This window comes from Callorhinus ursinus, unplaced genomic scaffold (genome assembly GCF_003265705.2).
Source record: "Callorhinus ursinus isolate GAN/ISIS: 27379988/994484 unplaced genomic scaffold, GSC_fseal_2.0 scaffold9, whole genome shotgun sequence".
Taxonomy (NCBI): domain Eukaryota; kingdom Metazoa; phylum Chordata; class Mammalia; order Carnivora; family Otariidae; genus Callorhinus; species Callorhinus ursinus.
Window position 1 is genome coordinate 40,938,431 of NW_027397071.1, and position 16,200 is coordinate 40,954,630.

Below are 16,200 nucleotides of genomic sequence, written 5' to 3' on the forward strand. Positions count from 1 at the left end.
GTACAGAATGGTTGTAAGTGTATCACTTGTTTACCCTTGTGATCCTGTGGCTGGCTGGGAGTTGCAGCTCACAGCATAAGTTGAACCATGGTACTGTAGTACTGTACTGTTACTAATCTTAGCTATGGCTCTTATAATTTAAATCTAATCTTCATTTTCTCTATACACTCATAAATAGCTCTTACATTAGTATCTTGCTCCATTCACTTCAGCTGAGCATACTCACAAGGCTGTCTTAGAAAGTGCAGGATTTTTGCTTGTATGTTCCATACGCTGTGTTGAAAGTTTCACATGTTACTTAGTATACTCATTACAATAGCTCTTAAAAGTATTTACTGTGTTGCACATGAATAAGCAATCTCAAAGGTTTAATAACTTGCCTAGGACTGTCACCTTTTTAAGTAATAATCACAGTAATCAAACCCGGTCTCTTTGTCTCTGAAGTCAGTGATCTTTCAACCTTATCCTACCGCCTTTCATTTTGTAGTATCATCATATATTATCTTTTAATAATAAAAAATGCTTTCGTAAAACCTTGTGCCATATTCTACGTCAAGATTCTTCTCAACTTTTTTTTCTACTTTGAGTATTTTAGTTGCCTACATAAGAAGCATCACTGTCCTAACCCCTTTTCCCCAGATCCTGGCAGTAGGAGCTGGGGCAACGCTGTTGAAACCCATGGTTCTGTAAATAAAAGTTTCAAAAATACTCTTAGAGTGAAAGGACTAAGTCTTTACAAACATGTCCGCTGGACATTTAATTATTTATGACCATTCTCACCTTAAGAATCTAATACATTTGAATTCAAAGATGAAGTGATTTAAAAAATGAAGTCCTATTTTTTTAAAACAATTTTGGATCTCCTTACTTGGAATTCACTTCTAAGCCTCCAACACATAGTTTTAATTTTCTTCAATGATGGAATATCAATATTATCCTTTCAGGGTAGGTTTTATTTTCAAAAGTGTCATTCTTATGAATATAATAGCTTATATTTACTGAGGTTTTACTATTATCAAAAGATGTGCTAATGTGGGGTCATTTAAACTCTTTTGGGTATGTAATGCACATAGCTATAATGAAACAAAAATGAAATTATAAGACAACTTTTACTTAAGCATTTATTAATGTTGTTTATACAAAAATAACTTGGTCTACTGTGGAGCCATAGTTTGCATCTCTACCTTATGAACCAAGAACTGATATCTGAAAGTGAGAGAAAGAATTTGCATTTGTTTCTTCTGAATTTCTTTTTTTAATGAGTTGGTAATGTCTGTGGTACCCACTGCTGATATAAACCTGACAGAATTCTCAACTCATTTAGTTACTGTCTCAATAGGCAAACACTGCTTGGTGGGAGTGATGATTAAAAAAACAAAACAAAACAAAACAAAAAACAGAAACAGAATAGTCATGGAAAAAACAAATCCATAATGGGAACTTTACTCATGTTGGGCTCTCTTGTCCCCTCAGAGAACATAGTGCTTTAATTATACAATATCTTTGTTGAGTGATAGCCATACTGGAGAGGAAGCAAAATTGAATGATGAACAAATCTCCCTCTCATTGTGTGCCTACAACATCAAAGGCAGGAGATATAGTCCTGAGAATGAATGGTATGAACCATGCCTCCCAGGCTGTTAGGTGTTATTTATAAGGAAAAAGGAGGTAATTACTTCATGCATACTGATAGGAAATGGGGCAAAAAAGGAGAATCATTCCTATCATATACAATTATTTTATGATTTTCTCATTCCTAATTCCATGGATTTTGTAATCAAGGAGAAAGATAAATCCAGATTTGTCCCTGAGATATACTCTGCACTTTGGAATACATCTCAGAAACAAAGAAATTACTGATTGTATTTGTTATTTCCCACAATGCGTTGACATTGGGGCCACCAATTTTCAAAAACATTTTATATTACAGATAGAAAAAGAAGTCTTCCATTTGGGCCTGATTCCCTTATTCAGAGATATGAACAATCTGGAATAACTAGAATTTTTATTGAAAGTCATTGAAAATTGAACAGGGTTTTTTCCCCAAGGGAAGAAAGGAAAATGAAGTTTTAGGATCAAAACAGTCTGATTTGCACAGTGATCCTCACATTGCACAATATATAGAAGATAAACAATAACTTTTGACTAAATGTACTTGAAGGTGTGTGAATGTCAACATCTTTTAGTAAACATGGAGAAATATATATTATGAACAATTTGTAAAAAAGTACTTTTCTTTTTTCTCTGAAGCCTAGAATAACTACCTTCTCATTGAGATACTTTATCAATAAATTAACATAGTGATATTACTGTATTTACCTTCCTGATCTCAATAAATCCATAGTTATTTATATTAATAAACAATTAAAATGTTTATAATATCAAAGGTTGTCTCCAGTCTCCTCAGTTCAAATTCAAACCCTCTCACTGAGTAAAGAATAAACAGAGAAAACATATAAGATAATGTCATTTCAACATGAATGAATCAGGGTTTATAATTATAGTCTGAGGATCAAAAAGCAAACTAAAACACACAAATGCACACACACTCTTTCATAAGATAGAAACGGGTCAGTTCTTCTCCAAACAAAACAAAAATGGTTTCCGTAGGAACAAGGCATTACGTAAAAGCTCTATTTGAGAGTTTCTTTTTGAGCTTCGGCTTGCAGATGAGCTTGCATTGAAAATCAGCTATTGCCTCTTTCAAAGTTGACAGGTACACTCAAGCAGCTAGAGAAAAATACCAACAGGTAACGGCATGTGCATTACTGAGGGATGCTTGTACAGCAGAAATGATTCGTATCAATCTTTTCCCAAATGGAGCAATCTGTTAAGTACAACTGTATTATTTTAAAAAAAAAAATAAAAAGAAAATATCTTTGAGCTTTGTTTTCAGCAATACATTGAGCCATGGAGGAGGGGGTTCTGAGGTAAATGCTTTTGAGTATTCGTTTGAAAGATTTTCACTAAAACAAAAATGGGAAGGCTCTGCATGGTGGCTAACAACCATTGGGGGTGGCAGGAGGCTTTTGAGTGAAATAAAACCGAGCTGGTGGGATAAATGGAGATTTTATAGTGCCTTAACTGTAGAGAAGTTAGTGGACATCCGTCAAGCTAGGTTAATGGTGGGTGAATGGAAAATGGTTTAAGGTAATTTCCTAAATGGCAAGCTATAGTAGGTATGGATTTGCATAAATTGCAAAATGCATTAAAAAGCTCTTTTTTGGCCACATACATATTTTCTCATGACTTCTTTTGAACCCCTAAGAAAATTAGTAGCTGCAAAATTATATCCATTCAGTGTGGACCCTGGGAACTACTTGGGAAGAGCAGTAGAATTAAATGGACTTCTGCACTTAAGCCAGATTGGGCAGTGCTTTTATTTCTTCATGTTTAATTTGCCTATTTGCCATGAAGTCAAAAGCACAATACATTTGGTTAAAAGAAAATTTCAGAGATACCAAGAGAAAAGGAATATTTTAGGATAAAATATAAGATGGTGTGGATTTAAAGTAGAGGTGTAGTATCCTGTTTTTACTTAATATTAACTGATTTAGGACAGCTGAGGCATCGGGTGGGGGTGGAAGACTGCCAGGTAGTGAGAGAACGTGCTTGACTGGCATGCAGTCCTATATGCACGCACACTGCTGGGATGGAACTCAACAGCTCAACAGCTCAACAAAGGGGTTTAAAAGTAGAAGTAAGGTACCTGGCAGGGGAGATACCATGATCACGAAGGTGGTTTTCCCAGGGCGAGGCTTATCCATTGCACTCCGGATGTGCTGACCCCTGCGATTTCCCCAAATGTGGGAAACTCGACTGCATAATTTGTGGTAGTGGGGGGGCGCCTGGGTGGATCAGTTGGTTAAGCGACTGCCTTCGGCTCAGGTCATGATCCTGGAGTCCCAGGATCGAGTCCCACATCGGGTTCCCTGCTCAGCGGGGAGTCTGCTTCTCCCTCTGACCCTCTTCCCTCTCGTGTTCTCTATCTCTCATTCTCTCTCTCTCGAATAAATAAATAAAATCTTTAAAAAAAAAATTTGTGGTAGTGGGGGACTGCGTTCGCGCTTTCCCCTGGTTATTGCAGTTTACGGAAAGGCAGAGTTTTGGCTGTAACCGCGATGGGGTACAGTAGAGCACTCACACGGCTTCAGACAAACTTGGATTTGCTGAGCTTGTTTTGTTTTCTCCCGTCTTGAACAGTTATGTTTTTCAGGACACTTGCTTTTAGGGTGCTTGGGAGGTCTTTTCGATTTTCTTGCGGGGGGCAACCAGCCACGAGGGCTATATGCTGCTGGTTAATTCTGTTGACCATTCTTTGCCCACCGATCTGGGTTTCCGAAACTGGTGGAGGTTTCCTGGACACAAAAAAAGAAAAAAAAAAAAAGTAGAAGTAAGGTATTATTTCACTATCTGCTAGAGGAAAATGATATTCAAACTAAACAGGAGATATAATGATCGTCAGTATTTAATGTTAACTATTTTTTCAATCAGTAGATCTGAAGAGTGAATGATATTTGTTTATAAAATCACATACTCCTTTGTCTTTCCATATATACCAGGAAATATACAAAATCAATAGCAAATGTCTTCTATTTATATATTAATTAGACTAATAGTACTTCTACTGATAAAGGTAATATAATAAAGGTAATACAGTAAAGATAATTGGGGCTTTATCATATTTGAGCTCCATTAAGATAGGGAATTTTTCTCTCTTTTCCCTTTACTAGCAGTTTCCTGAGTATCTAAAAAAGGCCCAGTACAGGATGTTTGTTGAGGGTTTAGTTTAATTAATTCAACATATAGCATGACTCTATGCATATCTGAAATAAATACTACCATCATTTTCATCTTGCTTTTAGTATTCTATTTCTGTTCTATTTCTACCCAGGCTAGGATTTGTGATTTTTATCATATGTGATCATGTAAGTATAGATGGCCTTCTGTGATCAGGTTTGGTTTTGGCTACTGGTACTGTTATCAGTTCCCAAAGGCAGACACATTGGTTTACTTTTCTTTGGATCCCCAGTTTCTAATAGAGTGTATCATATAGTCAGTACTTAATAAAGATACATTGAATGAATGCATTGAGTGTATGAGTATGGAATTCTGGTTCCAAATAGAATATAGTCTTTTAGAGTTCAAACATTGTATATTAAGAGTAGTGGCTAAGAACATTCGCTTTGAGGTCAAAATTAAAAAAAAAATAAAGAGTTTTTGCCACTTATTAGATGGTCAACAGTGAGCAAGTTAATTAAATTCTATGTCCATTTTTTAAATTTAAATATTGAATTATAATAATATCTATCTAAAAATCTTATTGTGAAGAATAAATGAGGTGCGATATGCAAAATTCTTAGACCAGTGCCTGGAAAGTAGCAAGTACTCAGTTCTGTTAGCTACCACTGCTTCTTTTATCCTTGATGGCACCTGAAAAAATCCTGGACATCTAATGCCTGTGCTCAGATAAATCTGGCATTAAATCTTTGACTTTATTTCTTTCTAGTTGCATGACTTTGGGAGGTTACTAAGCCCTTCTTTCTAGTTGCATGACTTTGGGAGGTTACTAAGTCCCTTTGTACAATAGTATTATCAGTAATGAAGGAAATACCCTATTATATTTTAGGCACACAGTGCATTATAGCTATAAGGGTAAGTGCCTATGTCTTATTTACTTTTCATTTTGGCCACATATCATGCCAGCATTTTTGCCTGTTATGGATGGATAATATGGTGGAAGGTGGAGCATCTGTTCCTTACAGCTATCATATCTTCTCTTAGAACCAAAGTTACTACTAAGATCATGGTAGGACTCATTTCTCTAGGACACTGTTGTCAATGTGTTTTCATTATGGATCAAGAATTTCAGAAATATCTGGCCTAGGAGTCAAGGTGTTGCCTATTTGAGAAGATCATTGGAGGATGTCCTCCTTCCTTTCCCAACCCCCAGTTATGTCTGTCGACCATGAGCGTTCAAATATCCAAACCATTATTTTCATAAAAGAGTAGTACAGTTTTGCTATAACCATACCTCTTAAACAATCATGGAGATAATTATTGGACACAACTATCCTAGCTTTCCAGAATCTCTAGTCACTCCTCTCTTCAAAGATTTCTAGACTGGTGAACTTTTCAGAACCTTAAAACATCAAGGAAACCTCTTAAAACAGAAATGGATGCTCAAAAACAGAGGAGGGAAGAGTAACTGTGAGGAGCCATGAAGGACACAGAGTGGAGCATACCAATATTAGTCATTGGTGGCTAAGAGTGAAAGCAATAAGTCTCAATTCTTATCCTGAAAGAAGCAAAGCAATAAAAATTAGCTTTAGTGCATACATGAAGAGCACTTCAAAGAAAAAGAATTTTTACAAAATATAACTAAAATTTGGAAGAATCCCAATCCCTACTTTTGACTTCCCATTTTATAGATCAAGTAACAGTGTCCCACTTCATGGTCCTGTCTAAGGTTGCAAACCTAGTTTACTAGTGGGGATATAACTCAATCTCAGTTCTTTTATTACCTATATTCTTAGCAAATTAGAGAAAGGGAAAGAAATGAACAAGAGATTAACAGAATTATCGCCATGGCCTGACTATCCAAGATGTCCTTCAATAGGCTTTGTTTTTCTTAAATGTATCAATTCTTCCTTTCAACCATAGTCAGCTTCTAGTAACCCAGTTCACAGCAATCCATTTTATCTCTCTCCCTCTCTTTTGCAGCAATTCTTTTTGAAACAATTTATTCAACTGCTCAGTGAAGGCATTGGACTGTTTCTCTTTAAGCAAAGTTTATTGATATTACTTGTAACTGAGTGCTCTATTTCTCTAACTGCTTTGAAGCCAAAGACATAAAGACACATCGTTCTAGATTACATTTTTAAGGGCTCCATTCAAATTTCTACTTTATTCTTTGGCTCTCTTACCCCGCCTAGTGGATGACCACCATTATACATAGTCTTATTGGGAAGAATAATTTGATTCTATTTTGTGGGAAAATTACTTGCCTGTGCCTTTCTCATTTTTTATTGCTTGATGTTTATTTCTATTAAAGTACAGTTTTGCTATAACCATATCTCTTAAACAATACTCCAGCTTAAGTGTGCTAGGCTTGGTTTTTAATATTATCTTTTAACCTTCAGGACAAAATTTTTAAGATTTTTTTAAATGTATTTATTTGACAGAGAGAGAGAGAGAACACAAGCAGGGGGAGTGGGAGAGGGAGAAGCAGGCTTCCCGCTGAGCTGGGGGCCTGATGTGGGGCTCGATCCCAGGACTCTGGGATCATGACCTGAGCTGAAGGCAGATGCTTAAAGACTGAGCCACCTAGGCGCCCCAACATTCAGGGAAATTTAAAAAAATATGGTCTCACAAGCTTATGTTAAAAAATCATGATATTGCCTTAATTTTTAATTTTCTTCAACATTATTAATTTTCTGGGAAGACTGATAATATTGCATCACTTTTTATTCTGCTCTACATCTTATAAAGTTCCTTCATATATTATCTGATTTGAGTCATATAATGACCTGCCAAGGTAAACAGGTCAGTCATCATCATCCACATTACAGATAAAGAAATGAAATTTAGGAGTTAGCTGGGCTTTCTAAAAGTCACATAGCCAATGAAAAAGATAGAGTATTCAAACTTAGGTCTTTCGACTTTTTGCCATATTCTTTTTTAAGCAAATTGTTCTAAAAAACAAAGGAAATGACAAAGATGATTTTTTTTTTAAATCATCCAATGGTTTAATTTTTATTTTATTTTTTTAAAGATTTTATTTATTTATTTGAAAGAGAGAATGAGAGATAGAGAGCACGAGAGGGAAGAGGGTCAGAGGGAGAAGCAGACCCCCAGCTGAGCAGGGAGCCCCATGTGGGACTCGATCCTGGGACCCCAGGATCATGACCTGAGCCGAAGGCAGTCGCCCAACCAACTGAGCCGCCCAGGTGCTCCCAATGGTTTAATTTTTAACCTTGCAGTTACCATCTTGAGAAAAGTGGCATCATTCCTGATTATATATGATGTACCTTTGTTGAAGCTTGTCCTTTGCTATTGTGTGTGTGTGTGCACACGAGCGTTCATACGCGTGCTTTTCTCTCAAAACGGAGAGGAGAAACTCATAAAATGTGGTTAATTCTTACTGTGGTTGAAAGGCAAAGGTTATAAATCAAATAACAGTAGGGTGCAAAATCATTTCACATTGAGAATAATAAGGGATGAGCTTAATTATTGAAGAATTACCTGCTTCGGCAACAAATTGGAAAGATAGTACGGGGAACCATTTTCCTGTTCTCATAAACAACTCACTGCTCTGAATACCTTGTTTGGTGCCTAGAAAGGAGAATGGAAGCCTTCACTTAGTTTTGTGATGCATGACATTGAGTAGTTGATGAAAGCAGTTTTCACTATGATTATGAAAGGATAAATTTGTTTCCACAGTGGAGTGCTATTTCCTTGGGGAGGTGGATGAGTCATCTTCTTATAAGGAGTGATGAACAATGGACTTAAAATGAGACTGCACTTAGAGAAATATTTAACACCAGCATGAGGGGCAGTTGAAACAACTTTGGAAAATAGAATCAGCCTCAAACTATTTAACAACATTGGATAAGAGGTTAAGATGGTTTATGTGCTATATTTATTAGTAATTTGGAAGATGAAGTAGATATGAAGTCGGTAAAGTTTACCCATTATACTAAGTTTCTGAAAGTAAATATTTCAGACGATGGTTAGAAACTCCAGATGGGGTATTAGATAGTATGCTCTCAGAAAATATCAGACAAGCCTAAAATAGTATAAGTAGTTGAAAATAATCTCAGCTATGTATGTACACATTTTTAACCTTGTGACAGTTCAGTCAGTCCCTGTGGGGTCTAGAGCCAAATAGGTGTTTAAGTTGTGACCATATGGGAAATAAAAGTACTTTGTTAGCAACTCATAATCTAAATGACAGCTGCCGTGATCCCATGATCTCACTTCTCAAAAGGAGTGCCCTTCTTTGCTTGTGATTATGCCTACTGGGAAAACCAGAGAAAGTAGGTATTCAAAGATATGAGGAATACATAATGCTGAAAGATGGTTGCAAGCCAAATACAAACAATTTGTATATATCATATTTATTCAGTAAGAGCAAGCATCCTTGATTGAGATATTCTGTTCAAGACAATGGGAAAAATCATTTTTTTATCCTATTGTCCTTGCTTGACTAAACAATACTAATTCAAACTAAAATTAAATTATTAGATTAAAAAATTTTAGACCCTCTACCATGAAATAAAATTTTGAGAGGAATTTAGCACCACAATTATAAACTATGTTTATTGTATTTATTTTTTTATTTATTTTTAAAGATTTGATTGATTTATTTGACAGAGAGACACAGCCAGAGAAGGAACACAAGCAGGGGGAGTGGGAGAGGGAGAAGCAGGCTTCCTGCGGGGCAAGGAGCTCCATGCGGGGCTCGATCCCAGGACCCTGGGATCATGACCTGAGCCAAAGGCAGATGCTTAATGGCTGAGCCACCCAGGCGCCCCAGTAGGGAATACTGAAAAGACAAGATCTAGTTCCTTTTGTTTTTTTTTTTAAAGATTTTATTTATTTGACAGAGAGAGAGAGCGCACAAGCAGGGGGGAATGGCAGAGGGAGAGGGAGAAGCAGAATCCCTGCTGAGCAGGGAGCAAGATGCTGGGCTCAATCCCAGGACCCTGGGATTATGACCTGAGCCGAAGGGAGATGCTCAACGACTGAGCCACCCAGGTGCCCCTGCTTATTTCATTTAAACATACTTAATCAGATGATTACCTCTATTTAAACATATCAGTCAAATGTGGGTTTAAGAAATGTCTCTCATACACACAGAATTACTTAGTATATTAACCCATTATATTTTCATGTGCTTGTCTTCTCTTAGGCATTCAACCAACTTGTCTGGATAAATTGCTATTTAACTGTGTACACAGGCTCAGATATGGATAAATTCTACAAGCAGTATTGATAATATAGTGTGTGTCAGACTCTGTGTTTGGTTCTGAAAATATAAGACTACGTTCTTGCCCTTTGAGAAATCTTCAGATCATAAGATGCTTAATCATATTTCAATGTAACACAATAAGGTTTCCAAGAGACAGATGTTTCAAGATGCTTTGGAAACCCAGAGAAAATACCATTTAACTCATTCTGAAGTAAAGTAAGGAAAGATTTTTAGAGGGGGTGAGTTAAAATTTAAAATATGAGTAGGATTTGTCACATAAGAAGTGGATAAATATATTCTATGTGAACTCCATGATGTAAAGAATGATGCAGTGTGTTATATAACTCCAAATGGAATTTATATTCCATTTATGTATTTTACTGATTATACTATGAGAGTGTAAAATGTATATCTGTGTGTGTGTATCTGTAGATTTGTAGAGGTGTGTGTGTGTATGGTGTGAACTAGGGTGGGAATAGAGGCTTCTAAGATACAGTTTTGTCATTTATTGAGGGCAAAAAACTTAAAATAGTTTGGACCCTCCATGATAAATGTTCTTTCCTCTAAACACCCTCTGCAAATTTGAATCCAGGGAGCCTTAATAGGCTTGTTCTATCTGATCCTGACTGCTGTGAAATAGTCTCAGACCTGACACATGGAAAATATCGGAAAGTCTCTTTGGCTCATTTCAGGATGAAGGTCACATCCATATTAATTGCCCTTATAGTGAAGCCTTCCTGGAGGCCACCTGTCAGCACATCTGGAGTTCATGTTGCCGCTGCTTCCAACACGGCACCATTTCCATCCCTACTCTGACTTCAAAGACCCATCAAGGTTGATGGTAAGGACCTGGGAAAGGACACAGCAGAGATTTACTGGCCCAGGCTCAGGTTTCTCCTCGAATACTAAAATTCCCTTTTCTCAGTTTCAGGACCGAGCAAAAGAGAGGTCATTTAAATTTGGTATTTTCCAAAATGCCCTTTGAACAGATACTTACTGGAAAAAAGTGTTATTTGATTTCCCAGGTTGCACTCAGGTTTTAGATTAAACATGAATCAAAATGATCTGTTTTACATATCAATGAAATAAACGGCACTACTTCAGGGACCCCACTATACATTTGGGTTCAGTTTGAATGTTGTGACCTTAGTATTTCACTGAATCACATGGAAATAAATAAATAATGCATATGGGGTTGTTATTTGGTATTAGCTACCCCCATCTAGACCCCAAACTCAGACCGAGCAAGATGAACTATCTAATGAATTCTATGAGGGAAATGAACATCTCAGGATGAAGTCATATCTACCTAACTTGAGTTTGTGGGAGCCAAAGGAGTTTTCATTGGCATTCTCTTAGAGGTTTACTTCCCTCCCCAAATGGCTAAACCTGTTGCATTCTTAATTCTCTTTGATCACTTATTTAAAACTCATTGTTAATGCATGTGACATGGGGAAGAAGAAATACTCCTTGATGAAAAAAGTGTGAGAAACACAGAGTATTCAAGTAAGGAGATTTTTTTGCTCCAAGGTTTCTCATAGTTTTTGGTATCTGAACCTCAAAGACAAGGTATGATTTGGAGAAATATTTCCTTATTTTATTTTCCCAATTTACCTGTTTTTTGTCTGTTTTTTCCCCAAACCATTTCATAGAATCTGCTTTAGGAAATGCTAACTTAGCCTCTGATATTCAAATAGATTATTTTCATGTGACTTTCAGTGCCTATTAGCCTCCTGCTGGAGACGGCATCACTAAGTCTATCACTGCCCAAGACTAGTACTGACTGTTCAATGTCCAACACTGTCTTGGCCCAAATTCTGCCTTTTTGACAACCTTGCCTAACTCTGGACAAACAGTCTGTGGTCTAAGTGGTCCACTGACTGAGATCTTCTGCTTATATTATGTTGGGTGAGGACACAGACAAAACAGGAATAGAAGAGAATAGTATGCTGAATGGTGATCAATGCCATGAAGAAAAATAAAGAAAGGTAAGCAGTAAAAAAAATGAGAGATGAGTTACTATTTCATATAAGGAAGACAGAAATGGCTTCTCTGATTGGGTGATATTTGGACAGAGACAAATCAGAGGTGCATAAGTGAATTGCTGGTAACAAGTGCCAGTAGATTAAGTGGGCCTCAAGGTAACTTTGGGTGAAACGTTATTATTGTTTTTCAGGACCACCAGTAGGATCCATTTGAGAATTGCTAGCAGTATGGGTATATGATTATTTTCATAATTCAAGTTCACTTATCTGGAAAGATATAAATACCTTTCTCCCTCTTTAAAGATATACCAAATTATTAACAAAATGTTAATTGGTATCATTCTGATTTTCATTCAGCGGAGTTCTAAATCTAAACTTAAGCAATTCTTAAAAAAAAAAAAAAGCATTTCTCAAGTCCATGTATGCTTTTCTAAGCACTCATAACTCTAAGAAAAGTTGAAGTTTGATTGCATAATTTCTTCTACAGGACAAGTTTTTTTCTCTGAATCAGAATCACCTTTCTACCTTGCTGAATTGATATATACATTATTGAAGAAAAGTTAATACTACTTTCTGTTTCTTCCTAAGAAAACCATAGTCCACACGTCTGTTATTACTATTTTCTCTTATTTTTAACATTCTCGTATTTTAAAGTCATAATAGTAGCAAAAATAACAACAAGAACAGCTTAGTTTACTTTGCGGGTGCCATTACAGTTTTATATATACCTTTCATCAAGGTAACTTCTATAACAAACTCATAATCAACATATTTTTGAGCAATTACTATGTGCTGTTGTCCGAATTGCTGAGAATACAGAACGCTGTAGACAACAGAGGACCCTTCTTTCATGCAGTTTACATTCTAGACTAGACAGACAATAACCAGCCACATGAGATACTCCTGAATTTTCTCTTCCATAGGTGAGAGGACTGAGACAAGCTGAACTTAGGTTTGCCTCATTTTAAAGCCAGAGCTTTTCAGAGTTATGTCATTTCTGCATCTTAAAAAGGAAAATAGAGGGATGCCTGGGTGGCTCAGTTGGTTAAGCGTCCAACTCTTGATATCGGCTCAAGTCATGGTTTCAGGATCCTAAGATTGAGCCCCACGTAGGGCTCTGCTCTGAGCATGGAGCCTGCTTAAGATTCTCTCTCTCTTCCTCTGCCCCTCTCCCCGCTCTCTCTCTCTCTCTCTCTAGCTCTCTCTCAAATAAATAGTTTTTTAAGTAACAAAAAAAGGAAAATAGAAAAACTCATCAATAAGCTGAAAGGCCATTAAAGTATTGGCCCCATTTTGTGACTAAAGGCATGATACCAAGTTCTAGAATAAGAATTTCTCAAGTTATAAGTCACTCGTTCTCCAGCTTTAGCTTGGAAAGTATCACTTGAGATACTGGTTTAAAATAAAGATGTCTCAGCTCCATCTTCAGACTGTAGGTCTGTAGTAATCTGCATTTTTAATAAGGATCTCAGGTGATTCTGATGCAGATGACTTATGAGCCAAACTTTGTGAAATGTATTTGACAACAGTAAGGTCTGCACATTCTAAGGCAGATGGTCAGTAATTAAGCTAATGGGTCCATCAGACAAGACAGGCATGAACTGGGTCATGGAAATGCAGCATCAAAGAGAGCTCATCAGAATGAGTTAGAAACATCAAAAAGGTAACAACCTTGACCTTGGCCTTTTTTTTTTTTAAATCTCAGACAGTGCTAGTTGATTTGTGTCTGTTAGTCTATGTATGATGTCCAGTCACCAGGTGCAGGCCCTGTAGATTGCGGTGGGTTTCATCACTCAGGGGAGCCTCAGTCTCTGTTCAGCAGGGACACACTCATCAGAAGCCTTGAACAACCTTCTTCCCAAAACTGGAGAAGAGGTCATGACCACACTACTTTTAATATCAGTAGCCACAGATTAATTTAAATGAAGTATAAATCACCTACTTTTTAAATTCAACTCTAAAGGAGAGATTTTAAAGTATGGCAAGCTTTGAAAGGGTAGCATATACAAAAATAACAGAAACATTCAACAGGATTTTCAGAAAAAGCATTATAATGATCCTTTTTAATTCATTTGAAATGTAGTTCATAAATCTAAATATATTATTTAGTATATTGCATTAAACACAAATACCTTTCTTTTTTGCTGATAAAATGTTCTTTGTTGATTTTATTCTAAAGGGAAAAAGTCATAAGTAGAAAGTACTGAAAACAACTTGAAAGACTGTGCTAAAGTCTCTTCCACAGGTAAATAGTGGCTTATTCATAACTTCCAGGTTGTGTGATAGCAGGCCAGAGAAAATTCTTTGTTTAAAATTTGAAATGACATTTAATTACCCTGTTTTTAGGAGGCAAGTGGATTTTTAAATTTAAGTAAGTTTCTTTTCTTGGCCTTTTGTCTTTGTATAGTTTGAGGAAAATGATTGCTTTTTTTTCTATCTCCTGAGAGGGCATTATCTCTAGAAACTATTCATTTGAAGATCCTTTGTCATGCTTCTTTAGAGCGCCTTTTAAAGACACCAGGGGAGAGTGTTTTAGATGAATCTACTGACAATCCAAAAGCTCAGGGAGGTCACCTTTTCCATTATCAATGTCTAAGGATCTGGTCTATCAACAGGTTAATCTAAATGAATGAATCCTCTTAGTGAATTAATATGGCTTTAACTAGGATTCACTTTTTTAAAAACAATGTTGCTGCTTTTGGGGTGCCTGGCTGGCTTAGCTGGTCAAGCATGTGACTCTTGATCTCAGGGTTGTGAGTTTGAGCACCATGCTGGGCATGGAGCCTCCTTAAATAATAATGTTGCTGCTTTTGTTGTCTAATAACTTTAATGATTCAAATTATGAGAATTTCAAATTTTGGCAGACTGGCCAGTGTTTTGGGGGAACTCCTATTTTTCATCATGTAGTTTATATTTCATTTCACTGTCAAGATTAGGAAGTGGTTCTGAATATGTCAGTGTCTAGCACCTGATATTTCTTAAGGGCTTAACAAAACCTGAAGCAGTATATTTTCAGCGATTTAAAGGGAAAGAAGAAGTTTTAGTCATTCCATTTTATCTGTGATTCACCTGCTCTTTAAAAAAATAATTAAAATACTTTCCACCCTCTCTGGTGAGTACATGTTTGGTATCTTTCTTTCCTACTTTGTCTCTCAATTTTGAACTTCTTGGAGATTTTGTCACGGCACTTAGCTCATAGATGCTTAATAGATATTTGCTGAATGAATGGATGGAATTAATAGGAAATTTAGTTTGTCATTACACGGAATACATTTCTCAATAGCAGGAAGCAAGGAGGGAAATTCACAGGAAAGACAAACTTCCTGGGACACACAGAAGACAGGATGAAACCATATTCAATCACCTGCCCCTGCTTTCACTGCTTGTGGAGTGGCCTGGTAAAAAAAAAATCCCCTTTGTGTGCCATCATGAGGTCAGAGCTGTAATTACAGGGCTTCAACTTGGTAACTGTTTGATCTTGGAGAAGTCACTTTAATTAATTTACTTATGATTCTTCATTTTAAAATAGGTCTCTGTAAGAAGCTACTTCCATAGATTCAGGTGATCATAAAGGGCACATACCATACTGCTTGAACCTTTTAGACCTTCTTCCTGAACAGCCGGTTACCCTGTATCTTGTGCTCTGGAAGGAGGGTAATGATTTTGTTTTAAAACTTTGCCTTCCCATTTCCTGAGTATCTGTCTAGAAGCCCTGCAATTCACTCAGGCTTAATTTACAAAGTGGCAGATTTCTCCCTTCAGGGCAAACACATCAGCTGCTGTGTTTACAAAAGCAGTGAAGGCATATTCCTCTTTCTCTTTTAAAGTTTATTCATGCCTCTATGTGCTCAAGGAGGCATGACTAAACTGCAAGGCATGAGGAAGTCTCAGGAAGTAGAAGTCTTTTACTAGCTATAGAGCCTAGTTCTAGCAATACAGATTGATTAAAGTGGCACAGTTCTTCTAATTTATTTTGTGCTTATAAAGGTAGTTTTTACATATAAAAATGGAACCTTCCCTCTATCAGGCAGCATCCAGGCACATTTTCACATTATTTAACTGCATAAAGTACTGAACTGAGAATCGGGAGCTGTGGGTTTGGTTTATGTCTCTGACCTGTTTTTTTTGACCTTGACTTACCCCATGACTGGTTATGGGGGGGGGGTGGAAGCATAACAAAAACTCTATATGCTTAATAATTTTCATAATTACCAAGTGTGTGCCATTTTCACCTCCATCAAA

The 16,200-nt window shown here is 36.7% G+C and overlaps 1 pseudogene; it reads left to right on the plus strand.

Annotated features, from left to right (window-relative positions):
* The first annotated feature begins 3,701 nt into the window (after nt 1-3,701).
* LOC112824098 (U1 spliceosomal RNA) lies at nt 3,702-3,882 on the plus strand (annotated as a pseudogene).
* Nucleotides 3,883-16,200: the final 12,318 nt, after the last annotated feature.